This window comes from Capricornis sumatraensis, chromosome 20 (assembly GCF_032405125.1).
Source record: "Capricornis sumatraensis isolate serow.1 chromosome 20, serow.2, whole genome shotgun sequence".
Classification (NCBI taxonomy): Eukaryota; Metazoa; Chordata; class Mammalia; order Artiodactyla; family Bovidae; genus Capricornis; species Capricornis sumatraensis.
The window spans coordinates 70,364,367-70,378,175 of NC_091088.1; the positions used below are offsets into that span (position 1 = coordinate 70,364,367).

At 48.7% G+C, this 13,809-nt stretch overlaps 1 pseudogene; it reads left to right on the forward strand.

Annotated features, from left to right (window-relative positions):
- The first annotated feature begins 2,331 nt into the window (after positions 1–2,331).
- Positions 2,332–3,204, forward strand: LOC138096991 (zinc finger protein 671-like; annotated as a pseudogene).
- Positions 3,205–13,809: the final 10,605 nt, after the last annotated feature.

Here is a 13,809-nt window from a genome sequence, read left to right on the forward strand (position 1 = left end):
AGGAACTATGTCCAGGAAGTAGGTTACAGGGTTCCCAAGGGGCACTGGGCCAGGCGCACAGACTTTCCTTTTTTTAATTTGACTTATTAGTTCGTTTGGCTGTGTTGGGTCTTCACTGACACTTGGGCTTCCTCTAGTTGTGGCACGAGGGCTTCTCATTGTAGTGTCTTCTCTTGTTGCAGAGCACTGACTCTGGGCACAAGGGCTTCGGTCGTTGTGGCACAGGGCTTAGTTGCCCCATGGCATGTGGGCTCTTCCTGGATTGGGGTGGAACCTGTGTCTCTTGCGTTGGCAGGTGGCTCCTTCACCATTGAGCCACCAGGAAAGCCCAGGCATGGACTTTAGATGGCATCTATCTCCCAACCCACTCGTTGTTGCTGTGGGCTGATACCGTGCTCGTTGGGGGTGGTCAGGAGAGAGCGAGGTCCAGTGGTACCAGTGCCTGGTACTTCCTGTGACCTGGCAACCTGGGGACATGAGGGAGCAGGACGTTGCTACGGGTAGGCAGCATGAGGATGCTCAGTGGAGATAATTCTCATGGACCTTGTGTCCCCGTCTTTGCATGGCTGTGTCTTGTCTGAGGATGTGTCTGTGTGCTTCTCCCTGGAAGAATGGAGGCTCCTTGCTGAGGCCCAGAGGCTCCTGTATGGGAATGTGATGCTGGAGATCTTGGCACTTTTAGCTTCCCTGGGTAAGGCCCTCACACCAACCCCATCTCCTTTTTCCTTTTCCCCAGGGTCCACCCTGTCCTTCCCACACTGCTTTCTTGCTGTGTCTCCTGGAGGAGATGCCAGGGCTGAGCTCTGTGGCATGTCCTCACTTCTTACTGAGCAGCCCCAAAGCCACACAAGCCAAGGTTTAAGGAATCACAAGGCATGGTTGGCCCAGTGGAGCTCATTAATTATAGTTGCTTTCTGGGCTGGTAAATCTGTCCAGAATTATGACTCCTCTGCGCCCGAGGTTCTGGCCCCTTGCTCCAGGTGACATTTTTCTGAAGCTCCATCCTATCAGAGTTTCAAGCACTCATATAGTCACTACTTAATGGAGACTCTTGGATGGTTCCTTCACGGTTCTTTTCATAATAATAATAATTATTATTATTATTTGGGGCATGCAGTGCAGCATGTGGGATCTTAGTTACCCCACCAGGAATCAAACCCAAGCCCCTGCATTGGAAGCTCAGAGTCTTAACCACTGGACCATCAGGGAAGTCCCAGTGATAATTATTATTTTTTAACGGGTAGTCTGTCACAAGATGGGTTGCCCTGAGCCTGTACTCACCTGTCCTGGGTTTCCCTTAGGAATTATACCCACCAGATCACACTTCATCATGTAGCTGGAGCAGAGGGAGGAGCCCTGGGTGCCTGCCCAGGTGGAGATGACTCCAGCCACAGAGAAAGAGCCTCATATGGGACGTGATGAGTGGACACAGAGAGGAGCGGGATGTCAAGGTTGGGTTCAAATACAGAAACATCAACGGTTCCTGCCAGTGTTTGATTTCACGTCCTATGTGGGTAGCTCCGCATTAAAAAAATCCACTTGCACTGCAGGAGACACAGGTTTAATCCCTGGGTTGGGAAGATTGCCAAGAGAGGAGCATGGCAACCCGCTCCAGTATTCTTGCCTGGGACGTTCCATGGACAGAGGAGCCTGGTGGGCTGTCGTCCATGGGGTCACAAAGAGTTGGACATGACTGAAGTGACTGGGCATGCACGCATGTGGCCACACAGCAAATCTACCTAGTCTTCCCCCTATTCTGGGCACTGTGACTGACTTCTAGTCTGACTGCTGGGCCCTAGCATCTACCTGGCACCCACGACTCCTCACTGCTCAGTCTGCATTTGTCTGCAGCACTGGCCTGCACTGCACGAGAGGTGCACATATGCGTCAGTCGTCTTTGAACACCAGCTGCTCACTTGTAACTGGAGTTTTCTGGACCTGGACATGCCTTTCTCCCTACCACTCACCTGCCCCAATGACCCACCTCCTCCTGGAAGCTGTTTGTTGAACCCTGTACTCATGTCCTTGCTGTCAGGAGACCTCCCCCACTCTGTGATGTTCAGAGGCCTCACACGGCACAGCAACCCCTTCCTCAGCCTGTCCCACCTCACGCTTCTGTGAATAGTCCCATGGACTTACCCTGGGTGTGTCAGACATGTTTATGGTGGGGTTGTCCCCTCCTGAAAGTCAGCGTGTGTCTCGTTGGGCACTCCGCTGGCTGCAGACCATTGCCATGCAGTGGAGGCTGAGGCTGCTTCCTCTGAGCAGACTGTTTCTTCAGAAGGAATGTCACCATTTAGGACTCCTGTGGCAGCTCAAAGACCCAGCCATATGACATGTCTGGCCCAGCATCAAAAGACATCTTTCATCCTACTGAACAACCAGGAGGGGAAAGCCAGGCAGAAGCCACACAAGTGTGAGGCCTATGGGAGACAGTTCTGCTTCAGTGCAGACCTCCTTCAGCACCAGAAACAGCACAGTGGAGAGAAATTCTTCAGGAAGGATGAGACCAAGGACTCATGTGATGGAGAAGATCTATGAACACGGTGAAGACAGAATGCACATGCCGGCCCCCTCTGACCCAAAGCCCTGGGTCTCTCGTGACAGAATGACGTCCCCACAAGAGCACTGGCTGTGGGGAGCCCTTAGAACTGAACAGAAGATTAACAAACGCAGTGAATGTGGGAAATCATTCACCTAGAAAGACACGCTTGCTCGACACCGGAGAATCTACACTGGAGAGAGACCTCATGAGTGCAGCATATGTGGGAAATTCTTCAGCCAAAGCTGTGACCTTTTGAAACATCAGACCATACACACCGGTGAAAGGCCTTACAAGTGCAATGAATGCAGGAAAATTTTCAGACAGGTCTCTGGCCTGCTTGAACACAGGTGAGTTCACACAGGAGAAAGGCTCTTTCAGTGCAGTAACTGCGGAAAAGTCTTAGCAGCAAGTCGAACCTCATTCAACACCAGGAGGTTCACACAGGAGCAAGGCCGTACATGTGCAGTGAGTGTGGGAAAGTGTTCAACTGCAAATACACACTGATTCTGCACCAGAGGACTCATACTGGAGAAGAAGCGTGAGAGTGCAGGGAACGTGGGCGATCTCTTAGCCAATGCTCCCCACTTACTGTGCACTTGAGATTTCCTGGCAGTGCCTGTGAGTACAGCAGACCTAGGAAAGCCTTTGTTGTTCTCTAGTCACTAAGTTGGGTCTGACTCTTGGCAACCCCATGGACCATGGAGTTTCCCAGACAAGAATATTGGAGTGGGTTGCTATATTCTCCTCCAGGGGATCTTCCCAACCCAGGGATCAAACCCATATCTACTGCATTGGAAGGCAGATTCTTTACCACTGAGCCACCAGGGAAGCAGGAAAGACCAAAGACCAAAGTTGGACCGTAAAGGCTCCTGAGTGCCAAAGAACTGATGCTCTCAAACTGTGGTGCTGGAGAAGACTCTTGAAAGTCCGGACTTCAAGGAGCTCAAACCAGTCAATCTGAAAGGAAATCAACCTTGAACATTTATTGAAAAGACATACTGAAGCTGAAACTCCAATACTTTGGCCACCTGATGTGAAGAGCCGACTCATTGGTAAAGATCCTGATTCTGGGAAAGACTGGGAGCAAGAGAAGAGGGTGGCAGAGGATGAGATGGTTGGACGGCATCAGGAACTCAGTGGACATGAATCTGAGCAAACTCTAGGAGACAGTGAAGGACAGAGCAGCCTGGCATGTTGCAGTCCATGGGTTCTCAAAGACTGAGTGACTGAGCAACAACAAACCTTATTAGCACAGGAAGGCCACACTGGACAATGGCTTTAGAGTGCGGGGAATATGCTGTCTCCTTGTTCACCCTGACAACTCCCCGGAGTGAAGGTCTGAGCATGGGCTCTGTGAGGGAGCCATGAGTCAGAAGTGACACCTCACACATACGGACACCCACGACAGGAAGGCTCCCGATGAGCGCCCCATGTGTGAGTCGCTTTCAGGAGCTGTGGTACACATTCTCCACTAAGTGTCTTTGCCGGTGGTAAAGGGCATCCTGCACGTGGGAGAAGTCCCCCAACGTGCGCCGGTTACAGGCAGGCAGGCCGACCTCTACCTCTCCCCAGCCCCTGGGAGGAGTCAGGAGTGGCCTCAGCGGCTCACAGGGGCCTTATTTTCACCCTTTTACTGGGTTCAGTATGGAAAGGATCAGCACATGTGTTCTCCAGAAAGCCTGCAGAGATTTACCTTCGGGATGTCTTGGTCTCATTAGGATTATAAAATACAGTCTCCAAGTCCCCCAGCCTTGGAACCATGAGCCCCACACCTGCTCATTTTTGTACAATAATAAAGTCCTTACTCTGAGCTACCTGTAATCTTGAGGGTTCTGTTCACTGTGTGGAGTCTGTTAAGGACACAGTTGTGTTCTATCAGTGTGGAAAGGTTAACATTTCATGAGAACCCTCAGATTTCTGTGCTTCAGAGAGTCCAGGATGATGGCAAAGAATAGCTGTTCACTTTTGGCCCAGTTTGCATTGCTATCAAGGCATTATAGGACTGACTGCTGGGCCCCATCAGATACATGTGGCCTCAATGCTAGCTTTATTGGTAAGTATGAAGAAAGCCAGATGGTCCCTTGTTCCTATAGAATGCTCTCAAGCATTAGTAAGAAGCAATTGGTCTCTGGTATCTGCCAAGGAGCCTGAGTCCAGAATTTGGGAGGCAGGTGTCACTAACTGGATGTCCTACAGGAACCATACTGGTTCAGAAACACTGAGTATGCGTACTAAGTAGTTGGAGAGACTACAGCACCCTGAGGGGTGTACTTGCTAAAGGTCCTCCTCAGATATTCCCATTCGATGGCTATACAGGATGAGAGGGTATAGAAATTGTCAGGACCTCCAGTGCTATGCTTCTTCTATGGCCGAGTTCACCTGCATGACAATCTATAAACCTTCTGTGAATTTGCTGAAACTCGATGAATCAGGTTTTTTTTCTTACTTTTTTTTAAAATCACACCATGCAACATGTGTGACCTTAGTTCTCTCACCAGGGATTGAACCCACACACCTGAAGTGGAAGCACAGTGTCTTAACTGCTGGACCTCCAGGGAAGTCCCTAGGCTTGCTGAATCAGGTCAAGTCCATTGCTGTGTAGGCAGGAAAATGGGGGCTGAGAGAATGAAAATCTAGGATTCCAGAGATACGGGTTTTGTGACTTACCCGGTGTTTTTGGTAACTCCTGTTGAAAGAGGTTTAATCAGTTGTCAGTTCGCTGCCCTGATTCCCAGGGTATGAGGAGATGGTGGAATAATCATACAGCTGCCAAACATAGGATTTAGTTTGTCCTTTCTGTTTTCTTAAGGTGGGTAGTGTCATTTATTCAAGAACTCACACCTAATGTAGTCACTTATTCTTTAAGTAATCACTCAGTGATGTCCAACAGTTTTTGACCTCATGGACTGTCACCTACCAGGCTCCTTTGTCCATGGAATTCTCAGGCGAAAATGACTGGAGTGACTATATTTCAGCATACCTGAAATTTTGCTGTATTGAGCATTTGTTTCATCTAAGATAAAATTTGTTTTAAAACGGAACCAAAACAGTTCTAGCTTTGTCTCTAGGGACTTCTAAATATCTGGCTTTGACATTTTGCTAAGATAAGAATAACAGGATTTATTATGTGTTGTTTAATGTTAAAAACACCAGGGCTTCCCTGGTGGCTCAGAGGTTAAAGCGTCTGCTTCTAATAAGGGAGACCTGGGTTCGATCCCTGGGTTGGGAAGATCCCCTGGAGAAGGAAATGGCAACCCACTCCAGTATTCTTGCCTGGAGAATCTCATGGACGGAGGAGCCTGGTGGGCTACAGTCCATAGGGTCGCAAAGAGTTGGACACGACTGAACGACTTAACTAATGTTAAAAAATCCTGTGACAGTGACTTCCCTGGCAGTCCAGTGGTTAAGACTCAATGCTTTCAATTTGGAGGTCACAGGTTTGATGCCTGGTTGGGGAACTAAGGCCCCACATGCCACACAGTGTGGCCTAAAATCCTGTGACAACACTAAGGTCCATTTGATTACTGATGGTAACGGTTAGGCAGTCTGGCTTGACTGTTACCAGAAAGGCATAAAAGTCCCTGCTGATATCTTCTGACTTGAGCCTTCCGAAAGCCAGGAGTCACCACCCAGATATCCATGGCTTAATCCGGAAGTGCGTCACAACGCTGTGTGGATAACAGTCTGGGAAACTGCCTGGAGGTCTCTGACCCCCAATGTAATTCTGCATTTTCTTTGTCTTTTTATATCATATGCTGTGCTCTTTTTTTATTCTTTGGCCATGCCAAAGGGCATGCAGAATCTTAGTTCTCCCATCAGTCGTTGAACCCACACACCTGCAGCGGAAGCCCAGAGTCGCTTTAATTGCTGGATCGCCTGGGAAGTCCCTCAGACAGAACTTCTAAGAGGCCTCTCAAGGCAAGGGAAGCCGAAAGGGACTGAAGTCAGACATCTACCTAAACAGTTGGATGAATTCCTCTGTTTGTTGTTCAGATGCTAAGTTGTGTCCCACTCGTTGTGACCCCATGGGCTGCAGCACGCCAGGCTCCCATGTCCTTCCCTATCTCCCTAGGTTTGCTAAAACTCATGTGCGTTGTCCGTGATGCTGTCTTTACAGCACTGGACTCTACTTTCACCACCAGTCACATCCACAGCTGAGCATCCTTTCCCCTTTGGCCCAGCCACTTGATTCTTTCTGGAGCTATTAGTAATTACCCTCCACTCTCCCCCAGTAGCATATTGGACACTTTCCGACCTGGCCGGGGGTGGGGGGCGTTAATCTTCCTCCTCCAGTTGACCAGATTTTGTCGGAACTCTTCACTATGACCCCTCTGTCTTGGGTGACCCTGCACTACATGGCTTGTAGCTATGTTGAGTTATGCAAGCCCTTCACCGCAACAAGGCTGTGACCCACGAAGGGGAACTCCTCTCTTGTCAAGGTAACCCATATCATGTGATTCCTGAACTTGCTAGAAGGTGGCGACACTTACCTGTGAATCCTGTCGGCCGCGTGCATAGGCGTGTGCTCTGTCGCTAAGTCGTGTCTCTTTGTATGGACTGTAGCCCGCCAGGCTCCTCAGTCCATGGGATTTCCCAGGCAAGAAGAGTAGAGTGGGTAGCCATTCCCACCTCCAGGGGATCTTCCTAACCCAGGGATCGAACCTGAGTCTTCTGCACTGCTGGTGGATTCTTCAGCATCTGAGCCACCAAGGCAGTAACCATAATGCCACGAGAATAAGAAGATTCACTAAGAGTTTCCAAATTCTGGCGGGATCAGCTAGAGAGAAAAGATTTATCAAGTTGCTTTAAATCACTGTTAGCTTAAAGGTAAACATTTCCTTTTACCTGGGAAATACAGATTAAAAGCCAGTAATACTTCAGACAAACCCATAAAATTATATCTGTGTTCATCAGTTCACTGGGTCCCATGTAACTAATCCTTGACCTTTTGGTAACAGTTTTATAAAGCCTTTAGGGCTTCCACTAGAATTTAATTTCTTACCAAGTTCAGTGGCATGATCTGAAAGTTATTGAAAATCTCGATACAGATGTGCACAGAATCAAGCCAAGGAGAAGACCACTGTCTACCAGCCAAAGAGAAAAGGCTCAGAAGGAACTGAAGCTGAAACAAGTTCAGATTTCTTGACTCTAAATCTGTGGGAAAAGAAATTTCTTTTGTTGAAGCCACCCAGTCTATGGTGCTTTGTTATAGCTGCTCTTGCAGATAAATACAACCAGTAGGACACATGTCTGGGCTTCATGGTCCTAATTTGTGGTCTCAGTACCAGAATATTTTGTGGGTTCAGAAGTCACCCTGTGACTTCACTGGTGGCTCAATGGTAAAGAACCCGTGGCCAGTGCAGGAAATGCGGGTTCGATTCCTGATCCAGGAAGATCCCACCCTCCTCAGAGCAGCTAAACCCTGTGCCACAGCTACTGAGCCTGGGCTCTAGAGCCCGTGCTCCGCAATGAGAGAAGCCACTGTAATAAGAAGCTCACACACAGCAGCTAGAGAGTAGCCTCTGCTCTCTACAACTGGAGCAATGCCCAAGCATCAAGGAAGACCTGGCCCAGCCAAAAATGAATAAGTTACTTTAAAAATCACGCAGAAGAGGGAGCAGCTGCCACAACCTCCAATGCTTTCAGAAGCACCATGAATGTTTTCCTTGTTCTGTTGACATCACATCGTGCTCAGGCTACTGAGTGGAATCTCCCCCTGATCCTGCAAAGGAATCACCTGCCCTGAAATACAGAATTCACTGGTAACACTAAGGGGTGGGGGGACCATAATTACTAATCCAGAAGGCTGGATTAATAGAGAGTAGAGGAGGCTTTAGCCATCCAAATGGAGTGTACCGCTTCTAAAAGTGTGTCCACAGGGCGTCCCTGGTGGCTCCGTGGTAAAGAATCTGCCGCCAGTGCAGGAGACATCGGTTTGATCCCTGGTCTGGGAAGATCTCACGTGCCTTGGAGCAATTAGGTCCAGGTGCGACGACTACTGAGCCTCTGTTCTCGAGCCCAGGAGCTGCAGCTACTGACCCCACACCTTAGAGCCCTCGGTCCACAACAAGGGAAGCCACTGTAGTGAGAAACCGGCACATGCACACCGAGACAGAGCGGAGACCACACAGCCCTGAAGGCCCAGCACAGCTGAAAATAAGCACCACTTTAAAATAAATTTAAAAAGAGCAAAACGCGTCCACAGATGTTCTGGTGACTATGGCTGTGCAAGATGATTGTGCACAGAAATTCTTCAACCTTCAGATCCATGGAAAGTGTGACAGAGGTCACTCGGAGATAAAATAATCTCACAAATTCTGGATTCCCGTAAGGCTCCTGCTGTGCAGGCAGGAAAACAAGAATAAAGAGAAGGGAGATCTCATGGTCCAGGTGTATGGAGTCCGTGGCCCAGTCCAGCCGGCATTCGTGTTGATACAGGTGAAAACACCCTTCATTGCTTCCAGCAAAGGACATGAGACTGACCTGGCTAGGAGGAGAGGTTATATAGAGTCAATCTTGGGTTACCAAAGCTCATTTTCTGAAAAGAGTGGGAGACTTAGGTTTCTATTTTGAACTACTTTTAAAGGACTGTTAAAATATAATTGATAGGAATGAAAGTGTGCATGTCTAAAATTTACAGTTTGAGAAGTTTTACCACACATGCGAACCCGTAGAACTATGATCATAATACCTGTCGCTTGCACATTTACCTCATGCACTTTTTAAAAAAAGACTTATTTTACTTTTGGCTGTGCTGGATCTCTGTTGCCACAGGAGGGCCTTCTTCAGTTTCAGAGAGTGGGGGCTACTCTCTAGTTGTGCACAGACTTCTCATTGCAGGAGTGTTTCTTACTGGGGAGCCCAGCATCTAGGCATGTGGGCTTCAGTAGTTGTGGTGCACGGGCTTAGTTGTGCTACGGCATGTGGTGTCTTCGCAGACCAGAGATCAAACCTGTGTCCCCTGCATTGGGAGGCAGATTCTTGACCCTTGAACCACCAGGGAAGCCCTACCTCATGGACTTTTATAATCTCTCTCCCTGCATTTTCTGACCCTCCCAGCAACCATCAACTTACTTTCTCTACAGCAGATTAGCTTGCATTTTCCTGATTTTTATTTGATTGGAATCATAAAGTGTTTCCTCTTTTTTCCCGTGAGTTCATCATGATGCTGTCTTGTTTCGAGAGTCATCAGTAAGCCTTATACTAGTAGTTCACTCGGAGAAGGCAACGGCACCCCACTCCAGTACTCTTGCCTGGAAACTCCCATGGACGGAGGAGCCTGGTGGGCTGCAGTCCATGGAGTCGCTAACAGTCGGACTCGACTGAGCGACTTCACTTTCACTTTTCACTTTCATACATTCGAGAAGGAAATGGCAACCCACTCCAGTGTTCTTGCCTGGAGACTCCTAGGGACAGCGGAGCCCAGTGGGCTGCCATCTGTGGGGTCGCACAGAGTCGGACACGACTGAAGCGACTTAGCAGCAGCAGCAGTAGTTCATTTTTTTTTTATTGCTGAGAACTGTTTCATTTTCTGGATATGCGTGCATGCTCAGTCGTGTCGAACTCTTTGCAACCCCATGGACTGCAGCCCGTCAGGCTCCTCTGTCCATGAGATTTCCCAGGCAAGGATACGTGAATGGGTCGTTTCTTTCTCCAGGGGGTCTTCCTACCCCAGGGATCAAAGCAGGCTCTCTTGCATTGGCAAGCAGATTCTTTACCACTGAGCCACCAGAGAAGGTTACATGTGTACGTTCAGTCTGCATTATTAACCATCACCATCTTCCATCCAAGTATTCAGTAATACCATAAATCTAGCACGTTTCCAAGGTATAATTTCTCTCACCAGAAAAATGGGCTGTGTTCAAAGAAGGAGCTGAAAAATTCTATCTGGGGTCCCGTGGATGTTTGGTAGAAAACTAAGTTTAGCATGTGCAGGAGGAGACTTTGCAAGGCTGGGCAGATATCAGCATCTGGGGCTGCGAGCTGTTTGGAGGTTCCGGAAGCCTCACCAGCTGGAAAGAAAATCCTGACCAGCCAGAGGCGAGAGCCCTCCCTGAACAGGTTTGAGGATCAGCAGAAACCCAGAGCGGCCTCACATTAGCAGCCATCTGTTGCTGGAACACATATGCAACCTCCCCAAAGGGACAGTGGGAAGAGGGTCGGGAGAGACTGGAGGGCTGCAAAGATCCCTCCAACACAGCCACAGTCCCTGCATTTTCCAGGTTCATTGTAAGGGCTTCTCACCCTCTGAACAGCTTTCTTCAGAGTTCTTTTCATCTACCCCTTTCTGTAATTACTGACTGATGGTCTCTAACAGGTAGCTACCCTCCATGGACCTCACCACCATTTGGGGCTGCTTTCCCAGACAACTCAATTGCTGGGCAGGGTCCCTGTGGGCCTCCTGGTCCATGGTGAGGTTCCTCAGGAGGGCCAGCACCCAGAGACACCCGGTGGAAGGTCCTGCAGGAGCCCAAGGAGAAGGTTCCCAGGGGAAAGTGATGAGGGCTTTCCCTCTGAGGCCCTCCTGCTCCCAGCCCCTGGACCACATCTGACTGGAGATCGCATCTGAGAGGGGACCTTCAGGAGGAAGGTGCGAGGCAGGCGGTGCGCAGAGTCAGGTTGAGTCTTTTGCTGGGTGGGAGAACAGGGGTGGCGTGGGGACCCAGGCGACACACAGGAGGGTCCGGGCACTGCCAAGGCGATTTATTAATAGGTAGGACCTTCCGAGCTAAGTTCTCCCTTCTTCTGGGTCGAATTTTCTACAGCACAGCACAAAGGCAATGCCCTGCCCAGAGTTCGGGCTCACTCTTGTCTGGGGACTCCCTCGAGAGTCTCAGCCCCGTCCTCGCCATCTGCGGACTCCTCCTCCGCCCTCCGCCCACCCGCGCGCCAAGAACTCTGGACCAGCCCACGTCGCTCCCAGCTTGGGCGCCTCTAGGCTGCGGTCTCTGCAAGTCAGGGCCAAGCGCCGCCGCAAGTGGGTAATCCATGATTCATGGTTAATGGAGAAAATTACAGTGCAGTCGGGTAATGAATGACTTTCCTGTACTAAGAAAAATACTGTGTGTAGGGACATGTTGAACACACACACATACAGCCATTCAGTTCAGTTCAGTTCAGTCGCTCAGTCGTGTCCGACTCTAGGACCCCATGAATTGCAGCACGCCAGGCCTCCCTGTCCATCACCAACTCCCAGAGTCCACCCAAACCCATGTCCATTGAGTCGGTGATGCCATTCAACCATCTCATCCTCTGTCGTCCCCTTCTCCTCCTGCCTTCAGTCTTTCCCAGCATCAGAGTCTTTTCAAATGAGTCAGTTCTCCGCATCAGGTGGCCAAAGCATTGAAGTTTCAGCTTCAACATCAGTCCTTCCAATGAACACTCAAGACTGATCTTTAGGATGGACTGATTGGATCTCCTTGCAGTCCAAGGGACTCTCAAGAGTCTTCTCCAACACCACAGTTCAAACGCACCAATTCTTTGGCGCTCAGCTTTCTTCACAGTCCAACTCTCACATCCATACATGACCACTGGAAAAACCATAGCCTTGACTAGACAGACCTTTGTTGGCAAAGAAATGTCTCTGCTTTCGAATATGCTACCTAGGTTGGTCATAGCTTTCCTACCAAGGAGTAAGCGTCTTAATTTCATGGCTGCAATCACCATCTGCAGTGATTTTGGAGCCAAAAAAAAAAAAAAAAAGTCTAACACTGTTACCACTGTTTCCCCATCTAATTCCCATGAAGTGATGGGACCAGATGCCATGATCTTAATTTTCTGAATGTTGAGCTTTAAGCCAACTTTTTCACTCTCCTCTTTCACTTTCATCAAGAGACTTTTCAGTTCCTCTTCACTTTCTGCCATAAGGGTGGTGTCATCTGCATATCTGAGGTTATTGATATTTCTCCTGCCAATCTTGATTCGAGCTTGTGCTTCTTCCAGCCCAGTGTTTCTCATGATGTACTCTGCATAGAAGTTAAATAAGCAGGGTGACAATATACAGCCTTGACGTACTCCTTTTCCTATTTGGAACCAGTCTGTTGTTCCGTGCCCAGTTCTAACTGTTGCTTCCTGATCTGCAGACAGGTTTCTCAAGAGGCAGGTCAGGTCGTCTGGTATTCCCATCTCTTTCAGAATTTTCCACAGTTTGTTGTGATCCACACAGTCAAAGGCTTTGGCATAGTCAATAAAGCAGAAGTAGATGTTTTTCTGGAACTCTCTTGCTTTTTCCATGATCCAGCGGATCTCTGGTTCCTCTGCCTTTAGTGCAGGACAAAAGATATTTTTTTGCAAACATTGTTTTCCTGTACCAAGTATAATGATTAGAGGTTTTTCACTTTCTATGGTTATAAAGGAGTAATAATCCAAACTCGACATTCTACATTTTATTTTATTTTTTCAATTGTGCAGCTGGGCATTCAGGATCCTAGGTTCCCAGCCAGCGATCAAACTCTTGTCTCCTGGGAATGAAAGCACAGAGTCTTAACCACTGCCAGGGAAATCCCTACACGTTAATTTTTTTAAATTTAATTGGAATATAATGACACCTCATTGTGGTTTCTTCTTTATGCCTTTAGCTCCAGATCTTTTCCGGTAGGTTGCAGTTCTTTTAATCCATAGTTGTTCAGCAGTTAGTTGTGACTTTGGTGTGTTCCTGAGAGGAGGTAAGTTCAAGGTCCTTCCATTTTTTCTTCAAATTAAGCTTTTTAAATTAAGATAACAAATGTGCACTAATAAACTTTTGCAACCACAGTTCTAAAATTCTGCAGCTATAGAAGAGGTTTGGGCTTCCCTGACGGCTCAGCGGTTAAAAAATATACCTGCAATGCAAGAGACCCAGAAGACCCAGGTTCGATCCGTGGGTGGAGAAGATCCCTTGGAAAAGGAAATGGTAACTCACTCCAGTATTCTTGCTCGAAAAATCTCATGGACAGAGGAAGCTGGCAGGCTACAATCCAAAGGGTTGCAGAGTCGGACAAGACTGAGGGAGTAAGCACAGAGTGGATTCACGCTACTGACAGCAAGCTCAGGCACCCTGGCCACAGGAAACAGTGTAAGAATGGAATTGTAGAAAGGAGGAGGCCCCCCTACAGGGCCCCAAGAGCGGGCTCTTGTCTAACACTCGGAAAAGAATTGTCCGAGGAGACACGTGCTGACCAAGCAAGAGATTTTATTGGGAAAGGGCACCCGGGTGGCGAGCAGCAGGGTAAGGGAACCCAGGAGAACTGCTCTGCCGCGTGGCTCGCAGTCTCGGGTTTTATGGT